The 11,155-nt window shown below is 47.1% G+C and overlaps 1 protein-coding gene across 4 annotated transcripts in view; it reads left to right on the plus strand.

The window, feature by feature from the left end:
* Window positions 1–5,223: 5,223 nt before the first annotated feature.
* The window catches only part of LOC125720292 (leucine-rich repeat and immunoglobulin-like domain-containing nogo receptor-interacting protein 2), a 227,632-nt gene continuing 221,700 nt past the window's right edge, over window positions 5,224–11,155 (plus strand). For all 4 annotated transcript variants that reach the window (XR_007385409.1, XM_048995508.1, XM_048995505.1 and 1 more), the window contains exon 1: window positions 5,224–6,629. The gene's annotated coding sequence lies outside the window, so the exon portion shown is untranslated. The remainder of the gene's footprint in view (window positions 6,630–11,155) is intronic.

Consider the following 11,155-nt stretch of genomic DNA (forward strand, 5'->3'; position numbering starts at 1 on the left):
TTATACACCGGTGGAAATGGGTCTGAATGAAACACCTGATTTCAATGATTTATAGATGTGTATCAATAATTTTGTCCATATAGTTTACACATAGCACTTTTATGGAATAATATTTTATTATAAAATTATATTTTTGAGCATTAATTGTGTTATAAGGGTGTTCAGGTTATAATGAACTTGCAGACAAAAGTTGAACCTTTTTAAAAATGTAAAACATGTAAATACCATCCCTTTAACGTTACAGTAAGAGTGGTCTCTGCCGGCCGTGAGACCTTCACGTAACATTGGCTACAGTTCTGGGAACATTCCCTCTTAGCTGGGCTGTTGTTAATTAATCATTTGGAAAGCTTGTCAATCACATATTGCATCTTTCATGATATGCTATTTTAAACAAGGAAACAAAAAACTACATTCTGCAAAGCAAACTGCCGTCTGTTTCTATAATTTATTTTCTGGGTTAATCACAGAGCAACTTAAAACAGTTTACTTGTTGGTCCACACTGGAATTATCAAGGTTTGTCAAACATACTGATTGCTTTTGGGTGAAATACATGTCAACATGTACATACATGAGCAAAAAAAGCAGGTAGCAAGCTCACCTTTGCCATTAGAATTCAGGTCTTATGTAGCCTGGAAAAACTGGGTTCTGAAACTGTGGGCATATTTTCACTACCAGCAATAAAAAAAATTTCCACTTCTGTAAACTAACAAGTGGAATGTGAGATTTGTCGACATGCCCTTAAGGTAAACATGGAGAGTGTAGAATTCTGCTGCCTGTGAGTCGAACGTGGATGCTGTATACGATTGCGGATTTCTTCAGAGGACAGGAAATTGCAATAATTAACATTCTTCGATGTGACTTAAGAGATTAAAATCAGCAACCTTGCATGTAAGCTAAATGATACACTTGTACAATTAGCATCCCATTGGGGACACCAGCACAATGTATCATCCATACAAACACATCAATTAACAAGCATACTTCTGAGAACTTAATGGGGACTAATTAGCGCTACTCTTTAATGCTCTTAGACAGCGTTAGTCCAGCCTCTTGTTACGTCACAACTAAACTAATGAAACTCTCTAGTAGTAGATCAGTCAGTTGGTGCCATCTGACCACTGCAGATTATTCAAAATTTGGCAGCATCTTTGTTACTCATTCAACCAAAACATTCTCATCTCACACCATTGCTTGTCTCTCTTCAATGGGTCCCAGTTGGTGTTTGAATCATTTTATGTCCTTGGTTCTGGCTTAAAGGTCCATCAATGGACAAGCACCCAACTCCATCAAAACGCTCCTCCAGACCAAAGTCCCATCTCACCCCCTTAGGTTAGCAAATCTACATCGCTTGGAGCTCCTTCCACCACGTGAGACTCCAGACTTTTCTCTTGTGTGGTTCCTCGATGGTGTAATGAGCTGCCAAACCACGTTCAGTCATCAGACTCCCTCCCACCGTCGAGAGATGCCTCATGACCCATTTGTCCCATGAATCTCTCTACTAGCTTGATGCCTCCTTACCTTCCCTGCATGTTCTCATGCTGCACTGCTGTTCCTTGAATTGTATTATTAGCTTCCTGCTTTATAACCTCTTGCGTAGCTCCTGCTCCAATACGACTTGCGATTGTACCTGGGCAGCCACTGGATGCTCAGCCTAGCTGTGCTGATGTCTAGTCCACTCCTTGACAGCATGCATGTTTGCAATGTGCTATTTGTCTCACTTCATCGCTTTGGTCAAAAGCTTCTGCTAAACTTGTTACATGTAAAATCCTTAACCTGAACGTGGTACCACATGGAAAAAAATCACTTTACAGATGGCGATGACCCAGCAACTAATACATTACTGTTGGGTGGCATGGAGGTGCAGTGGCTAGCATTGTCGCCTCCGCCATGGTTCATTGTGTGTGGAGTTTGCATAATGTTCCCGTATCGTTGTGGGGTTTCCTCCGGGATCTGAGCTGGAGTTACCAATTTGTCTGTAGCTGTGCATCTGTGAGTGAATGGTGGGTGAGGGTACCCTGCGATGGGTTCCTTCTCCCCGTCCTGGGTTTATTTATATATATATATATATATATATATATATATATATATATATATACATATATATATATATAGAGAGAGAGGCTGTACCTGTGCACAGCTGTTTACCAGAAATTTATGTGCTGACAGGTGTCTCAGAGTTGGGAGCCCAGAGGGGAGCAAAAATATGAACCGTCTGGAGGTCCCAGGGACTGGGCTGAGAAACATTAGTTTAAATAACGTGTTCTTGTTCATTAAAATCAGACATCCTTAGTAAAGGCTTAGACATCCTTTTCATAAATGTCTAGTGACACTCCTGGGGGGAGGAGGTAATATGGCAGCATCTTTTCATTTTAATTCCTGTTTCAGATCGCACCAAATAGACGTCTAATCACTTCCTGTTTCAGATCGCACCAAATAGACGTCTGATCACTTCCTGCTTCAGATCGCACCAAATAGACGTCTGATCACTTCCTGCTTCAGATCGCACCAAATAGACGTCTGATCACTTCCTGTTTCAGATCGCACCAAATAGACGTCTGATCACTTCCTGCTTCAGATCGCACCAAATAGACGTCTGATCACTTCCTGCTTCAGATCGCACCAAATAGACGTCTGATCACTTCCTGTTTCGGATCGCACCAAATAGACGTCTGATCACTTCCTGTTTCGGATCGCACCAAATAGACGTCTGATCACTTCCTGTTTCAGATCGCACCAAATAGACGTCTGATCACTTCCTGCTTCGGATCACACCAAATAGACGTCTGATCACTTCCAGTTTCAGATCGCACCAAATAGACGTCTGATCACTTCCTTTTTCAGATCGCACCAAATAGACGTCTGATCGCTTCCTGCTTCGGATCACATCAAATAGACGTCTGATCACTTCTATTGGAACTTCTGGGGTTGTGAGTTTCTAACATTTTGCAAACTTATTTTTTGTTCCTATTTTGCATAGTAGAGGGTACACATGACTACACATACCTCTTCTCAGGTAGGACCTCCTGTCAACCCTGAACAGCGTACATTCTGCAAGACATAGATTCATTGTATAGACATGTTGTGTGCACACTGTTGGTTTGAATTGTCCTTTTGCACCTGTGATCTCCCTAATCTGGCCGTTCTCCTCTCGCCTCATACCTTTAACAAAGGGTTTTCACCTTCATAACTATTTATGACTGGATTTTTTCTTTATCACACTACTGCAAAGTCTAGCCACTGTAATGTGTGACATTCCCAGGAGGGTGGCTGTTTCTAAGTTCCTCGAACCACCACGTCTGGCACCAACAATCACACTGTGTTCAGAATCACTTATTATACGTCTAATGCATAGTCAAACAGCCAGCGAGCCTCTTAACCCTGTCTGTGTGCATTATATAGAATTGCAGCCCAATGATTCATTGTTTGGTGAAGCGGGCTATTTGCGTTAACGAGCAGATGTACCTATTAAAGTGGTCATTGTGTATATTATACCAGCCATCCATCTACTGATTGCTAATGCTGGTCATGATCAGAATGGGCCTAGAAGCCAAGCCAGGAAACATAGGGCATGAGGCAAAGGTAAACCCTCAACAGGAGGATGGGCTCTCACAGGACACACAAGCAAACCTTGCAGGGAACTTAGAGACACTAATTAAGTAGTGGCATGGTGGGGCAGCGGTTTATGCTGTCACCTCACACCGCGAAAGTTCCTGCTTCGATCCCCATAGCCAACGGGGAACCTTCTGGGTTCAGTTCACATGTCATTCTTACTGTATAATGTTATTCGGTATTATTGTGGGCAGTGGTGGCTGGTTAGGGAAGCGCACTTATAACTGAAAGATCGCAGTTGCCAAACCCCCGACCAACAAGGCACCACTAAGATACCCTGAGCGAGGCACCGCCCCCAAACCCTGCTCCCCGGGCCCTGCTGTGTCACATATGGGTTAAATGCAGAGGACACATTTCATTGTTGTGTGTCATCGCTGATCACATTTTTAAAAAAACCTAACTGCATGTACTGCTTTAATACTAGGCAACTTAAAGTTCATATGTCACTTATTATTGGTATCAGAATATACATCCATATCAGCAGGTGGTCTGATGGTTAGAGGTACGACCTTTCCCCAGAAACGTTGTTGGTTCACATCCCAGGACAGACTTTACTGCATCCTTCCTTCTGAAGGAAGAGGGTGTAGCTCGTGGGTGGAGGGTCTGCTTTGCACATAGGAGGCTCTGTGTTCAACCCTGCCATGTTGATTTGGAGCAACAGTGTGAGTCTCAGTGGGTTAGGACTCTTCTACCACTGATTAGGAAGCTGCTGTGGCGTAAGGCCCTTAACCCAAATGCCCCAAGCATACTGGTTGACCCTGTACTTGAACCCCAGATTTTGCTCTCACTTACATGTGGGTCTCAAAGAAGAGCAAGATAGGAGGACACTTGTATAAATGGCTAATACAGCATCCTTTAATTTGAATGCCATGAGTTTATATGACTGCTGTCCGCTACATAATTCTCCCCTAGAAACATGGCATCAACATGGATATTACTCTACATGTTATTTATTAAAAAGTTGTAGTTTTACATTTTCACAACCGAAATGTTTCACCAACTCGTGCTTAATTAGTCATAGACCACCTGCCACTTGGCCTCGTCGCGTGATTTCCAGAGTGCACGTGCATTCGGCGATAAGGGATTAGCTGTCAATTAGTCTTCGCTACTAATCGCCCGTAATGCCGCTGACGTTCCGCTTCTGCGTGCAAGTCAATGGAAATCAATGGCGACATTAAATGACATTAATTATTTTTTAACATTGGAATTTATTCTAAATGACTAGCATGCAACAGCTTATAATTACATTAATTTGGGAAACTAAATATTACCAAAAGCAATTCAGGTATAGCGCACCGTCATAGGATTTCCAATCAGCAAGACGTAACCCCCTTTTACAAGCTTGTTACCTCATGCAACATAGAAAATAAACAATGCATCTGTGTGTGTGTGTGTGTGCACACACAGAAAAACCTGAATATTTCCTGTTATCAGACAATAAATCGAGGCAGGATGATAATGTACTAAGGCGCTTTAAGTGACTCTCGGTGCTAGTATATCCATTAACAAGGAGGAGATTCGTATTATTTGCACTGCTTACTGTTTGCTATAATTACTTTACAGTTTAGCAACAAAAAAAGGTGAGACCGGGGCTCCACACCGAGTTAATGACGTTACTGTGTATCGGCGGTGTTGGCACCTTCCCTGCATTGTTGGGAGGGCAACAGTGACAGGGAAGTTATATTAAGTAGGATAGTTTTTAGACTAAAAATGAAAATTGCCTCTTTTTTGTCGGATGAATATCCTTTGTAGTTGCCCGCTTCCCCCCGCCATATGCTCGGGGAGCGATAGGGAGCTGACTCCCGATTTGTTTCCGCCGCTAATTGCCGAGCGCGTAGGAGGTTGCGCTCCGTACGTCTGTGTCTGCGGCCCCCCCGCCTCCTAAGGTCAGAAGCAAAGGGAGCGCCTTGCAACCTGGCGCCATAGCGTTTAAAAGTGCCGGTGTTTGCCTTAAGGATAATGATCATATGTGAGGGAGAACCGGAGGGGTGAAGAGAAATGAGAGAAAGGAGGAGGGGAGAAGTGGAGAGTAGTAAGGGAGTGTGTGTGTGGGGGGGGAAGTTAAAGAGAACGGTATAAGGTGAGCTGGCTGGAGGGAGGGAGAAGAAGAGTGAGTAAAGGATGGAAGAGAGGGCTAGAGAGCTGACAGGAGAAAGAGAGTGAAAAAAATAAGATGGAGAGATGGAGAGAGAAAAAAGAGTAAGGATATAAGATGTAAGAGAGGGTTGAGAAGAAGAATGGATGGGCGAGGACGAGAGAAGAGAAAAAGATAGAGAAGGAAAAAGTGAGAAATGTGAGAGACGGCTAGAGAGAGTGAAAATAAATATTAAAGGAAGAGGAGAGAGAAGGGAGTGGGAGAAACAGAGAGAAAGCTAGAGAGAGAGAGAGAGCTGAGAGGAGAGCGAGAGAGAGGAAGGTGAGAGAAGAGCAGGGGAGACTGAGAGAGACAGACTCAGCTTTCAGCCACCGAGACCAAGCGCCTGGAAGATAAATGAAAGCAGCGAGGAGCCTGTAGCAAGTCAGCCTGGGAGTCTGCGGCCAAGTTCAGCCGGGAGCTGTGCGCGGATGATGGGCTGAGCTCCGCCCCGGGGGGCACATCTGTCAAAGCGGAGAATCCGGCGGGCGGGCCGCCCCTTCACCAAGGGGACCCACAGAACTCCCTGTATCCAGCACATTCACTGCTCCGACTCTCCCTGTGCCCTCCGACTAAAGAGGGAGGGAAGTAACAGGAGGAGAGAGAGTAGGGGAGCCGAACGAAAGGGAGGGAGAGGGGAAAAAGGACTTTGACGAAGGACATTGCCCCCCACTCTGTTCACCGCCCTCCCCCTTTCCAGCTTGGAAGTGTCTGACATCCAGAGCGCCGTCACTGTGCTCGGGCGGAGCGCAGCGGAGCGGAGTGTTACCGCCGCCGGGAAACACGCAGGAGTCCGGCGCTGCCGATCGGCTTGTGCTTTTACGGACCGGGATCAGGCGCCCAGCGCAGAAAAGGAAGGAAAAGAGAAACTCCGGGGACGGACAGGTACGTGGATGCCGCCCCCAAGCCGGGACGCCCCTGCTCCTTTTCAATCCTGTTTCATTAGTCTGCTGCAAGTTCAGACAGATATTTGTTCGGCTCTGGTCGGTCTTGGTTCGGTTCTTAAGGAATTGATCCCTCCACCCACCCTGCCCCCCCGGACGGGATCTGGGGGGACCGCTGGTTTTCTGAGCTTTTAAATGTCTTTTCTCCTCCATCTCCCTGCTCCCTTTTCCCACTGTGCTGAGGCTGGTGCCGGAGAATCATTACCGCCGGGGGTGTTTGCCTTCTGCTTCTGAGCGCAGGAGCGCGCTGAGCGTGCTGGGGGGGGCGACTTCACGCGCACTTCTCCGTCCGCTGAGCGGCCTCGGAAATCGCAGACGGTCGATGTGCATTTAAAGCTTCTGTGCCACAATGAGAGCAGACAGCGACTGTCTGAGCGTGCGTGTCCTGTCTTACCAGCTCGTCGCAATTACTTTGCTCTTGTCACCAGAGTGGTCCACACCTCCCCTCCTAAAAGACAGACTTGTTGTCACCCCCTGCCTTGATCGCAAGGACGGAACCGGAGAGGGAGAGAGACCAGGAGGGGCAGTAAAGAGCCGCAGGTTCCGTTCGGGAGCACGAGAGACGGTGCCGCTAACTGGTGCCCAGTTAGCACTGTGGTGTGATCAGAGGGCATTTTGCTGTCGGTGGAGCCGAAGGCACGTCGCGCGAATCGGAGTGGCAGAGCGTGCCAAACCTAGCTGCCGGCCATTAGAAACACCTGGAATGAATGAAGTATGGGGGAGCGTGCTGATCAGCCGCCCATCCAGCCGGCAGTAGCAGTGAGATCGACGAGCGCGTGCAGCCAGCGGGGGGCGTCACGGCCCACCCCACATATAAAAAGAGACTGAAGAACGTGAGCTCGCACATTCTCCTAACTCAGTGCTTCCTGGCTAAGGAAGAAGGGGGGGGGGGGGGGTATTTCAGGTTCTGTTAAGCTGGCATCCACTGCTGATGTCGAAGTTCTCGTTTGCAGTTCTGGGCGTAATCTGAGGTGCATGGCTTCATGGGAGCAGAGTGACAGCTGCACAGTCATAGCCTTGGTGATCCGTGCGTTTGCGTGTGGGGGGGCAAAGTTACATTTCAGAGATGTTGATGCGATGCTGCAGGATTGGGATGCTACGTAAGCTGACGCCCTCTCCCTTGCTGACGCACTCGAACCCTTTATGTGGTAATGGGGAACCCCAGTGGGTGTGTGTGGGATGCTGGTCATCACCTTTAATGTTTTATTAATCACCCGTCCTCCTCCAGTGAGTGTGTCTGCTTTGTCTTCTGAATCGATGTATCTGCCATCCTCTCCCTTATGGTCAGCCTCAGTTTCTCTGATCTCTGCTTAACCCTATAGAGCCTTTCATTTGCTTGGGGTTGTGTGTGTGTTTGTGTGTGTATATTCTCTAATGTGGGGTGGGGGGGGGTAACAATGTAGATTTCTACTGATTTATTCACGTACTCTTCCTCATCTTCATCACACTCATCTTTTTTGAAATACTTAATGGATGTTTAATTTTTCTTTGGGGAGGGGTAAGATGTTTCTGTGCTTACCGATCACTGCTATGTAGTTGTGTGCTTATTGAGAAGTGTGCCTCTCCAGGCGTTGGGCGGGTGTGTGTGTGTGTGTGTGTGCGCCCTGTCTCCTCTTCCTCCCGCCGCCACCAGCCAAGGGACCGACACACATGCTTCTGCGGACCATTAATCGCAAATGGCGAGAGAGTCACGTCGGTCGGAGGGGTTCAGCAGCACTGTGTGCCTCTTTACGGAAGGTACGCGTCCCTGAAGTGCGTGTGGGAGGTGCAGACGTGTGGGAATGTGATACCACACAGCACAAGACTCGTGGAATCTGACCAAACTGTCTGCATTGTAAACAGTTCCCTTCATATTTATAGAAATGTGTACACGCTGGTATTTTGTACCTGTTAAACGCCCTGCTTTGTGTTCTTTGAATGAGTCTCGTATTCGCATTCCGTGTCATTCTCCATTGTTACGTTCCCCATATAATCCCGGTTCAAGTGGATTAGCTCCAGAACTGATTTTGGGCTTTGCTGCTAGTGTCGGGAAGGAGAAGTGAGGATTTTGAACATGGGTCTTTTGGGGAAGCGGCTCCCCGCTGTCAGGACAGGACATGAGGGGCCATCTGAGATCAGCAAATAAAACAGCTTTTCCTGAAGGAAGGCATACTCATAGAGAGAGCTACTGGCCCTTTAAGAGATGGTAAACTATATACTTCTGATTGAAACTAAGAGAATAGAGGAGGACAGTTCAGGTCCAAAAATTTAAAATCCAGACCAAGATTTTCTTTCACCCAACCAGCAGAGTACTCTGTGACTGTAACTCCGTATGTTCAACTGGTTGGTTTAAACAAAATCTTGGTCTGGAATTTTGCTTTCTGGACCAGAACTAACCTCCTCTGTAAGACTCCAAAAAGGGCAGATCCCTCTTCAGAAAGCAGAGTCCAGCTCCTAAATGTTTTCTCCTGGACCTTTTACTTAGTTCTCGTAATTTTCATTAAAGCTGATTGGGCTGCATTGGCCTATGGAACTATCAGGGACTGATCATCTTACCTTGACACTGCATCCCTTCTCTGTAATGAGTCATCAAATCTCGCTTGAAGGGGCCTGAAACGGGCAGTAATACTCTGAGGCACGCACACATGTTCACAAGAACACGCACTGAGGCACGCACACACGTTCACAAGAAGACGCACAGACACACACGTTCACAAGAAGACGCACAGACACACACGTTCACAAGAACACGCACAGACGCACAGACACACACGTTCACAAGAACACGCACAGACGCACAGACACACACATGTTCACAAGAACACGCACAGACGCACAGACACACACATAGGTTTGCAATTATACCTTTGTGGGGACTCTCCATTCATTTCTATGGAGAAAATTCTAATCCCAACATGATGACCTTAAACCCTAACCCAGCCCTAACCTTAACCATAAGTAACCAATGTAAATGTACTGTAAAGATATCACATCAAAACTATGAAATAACTATGGAATTATGCACACATAAAAATAATTATTATTTGTTGGGGGGGGGGGGGGAGCATGCAGCTGTGTGTGTTGGGACTCAGATGGTTGCTGGTTCAAATCCCATGGTTGGCAGAGTGGTCCCACCATTTGGTCCTTAACCCCAGTTACTTCAGGGACCGGCTGACCCCGCTTTCTCCTGACACCAGGTTCATGAGGTGGCCTCCTGGGATGCTTCTCCAGATGTCCAGGTGGTCCCACATATATGCTGAGCACTTATTGACAACTCTTTCTTCGCTCTCTGGTCAAACTCCTCCAAACCCATTTCTGCCGTGTTTAGGTGAGATGACCAGGTCATGTTATGCGGCACCATCACTCTCCTTTGTGGCCGGCTTTGCGTGTTCAAACTTCTGACTGATACCGTAAGTGACGGTTTTAGTCCCAATGATGCTTTAATCACTGTTATACCAGCAAAAGTACATGGAGCTTCTTGAGTTTTTACATGTCTTGCTCTCCAGTGAAGAACAGACACAGAAGCATATTAGGCATTTATCCAGTGTTCCTGGAGCAGTGTTTGGGGTTAAGGGCCTTGCCACACATCCCCGATGTCCCCAATAATAATCCCCAATAATGCATTGAAAGCAAGCCAAGAAACCAATATGCCAGTAAGAAACATGCAAGCTCACCAACGAAGAGTAACAAGGAGTCGCTGATGGTGATAAATAACAGGCTCTAATATAATGCACATTTTCATACATGTAGCATGTAATAGGATGGCACTCAGTTTGAGTGATTTAACGAATCGGACGGCCCCAAGTTCTGCAATCATGGCACGTATGTCATAAAGCATGAAGCTTTAGGGAGGGCCTTCCCGGCGCGTACCGTGCCGAGAGTAACGGAGACGCCCCCGGCTCCCTGGTCTCCAGCCAGAAAGTGCTGTGTTACAATAACGCTAGAGAAGGACCTGTGGCTAAATCGCCAGGATACCCACCGTGCGCACCTGTTTCCACGCCTGCCCTTCTAACTTGCCCACACATGAGGACCTGCTGAATCACTGCTCGTATTGGCGTGGGACTTAAAATAGAGTCACACTTTTCCACCAGTTGGGCCGCTCCGTCCTATGACTTGCGGAGAAAAGGCAACCGGCACCGTGTTTTCTGCCGTCGTTTTATGCTGCAACAGGCATGTAACTGGGAACCTTGATTCAGAGGCACTGAATTGTGAGGTAGGATGAAAAGCTGTTATTGTGGCTGTATTTTTAGCCTGGCCATTAGGGGGGAAGTCAATGCTGGCTTTTTACACAGGAGCCCGTGTCATAAAGGGCCGTGCCCTGTCTCCGCTGACGGCTTTATGTGTCTGGGCACTGCAGCCTGGCCTGGGGAGCGGCAGGCAGGATCGGGCTCATTCTGGAAGAGGAGCGCGGGCCCTTCTACCTCCTCTGACCCAGATGCTGTGTTTTTTCCTCCAGCCCATCTGGAGAGAGCTCTGCTTTTCTCGCCT

This window comes from Brienomyrus brachyistius, chromosome 25 (genome assembly GCF_023856365.1).
Source record: "Brienomyrus brachyistius isolate T26 chromosome 25, BBRACH_0.4, whole genome shotgun sequence".
NCBI lineage: Eukaryota > Metazoa > Chordata > Actinopteri > Osteoglossiformes > Mormyridae > Brienomyrus > Brienomyrus brachyistius.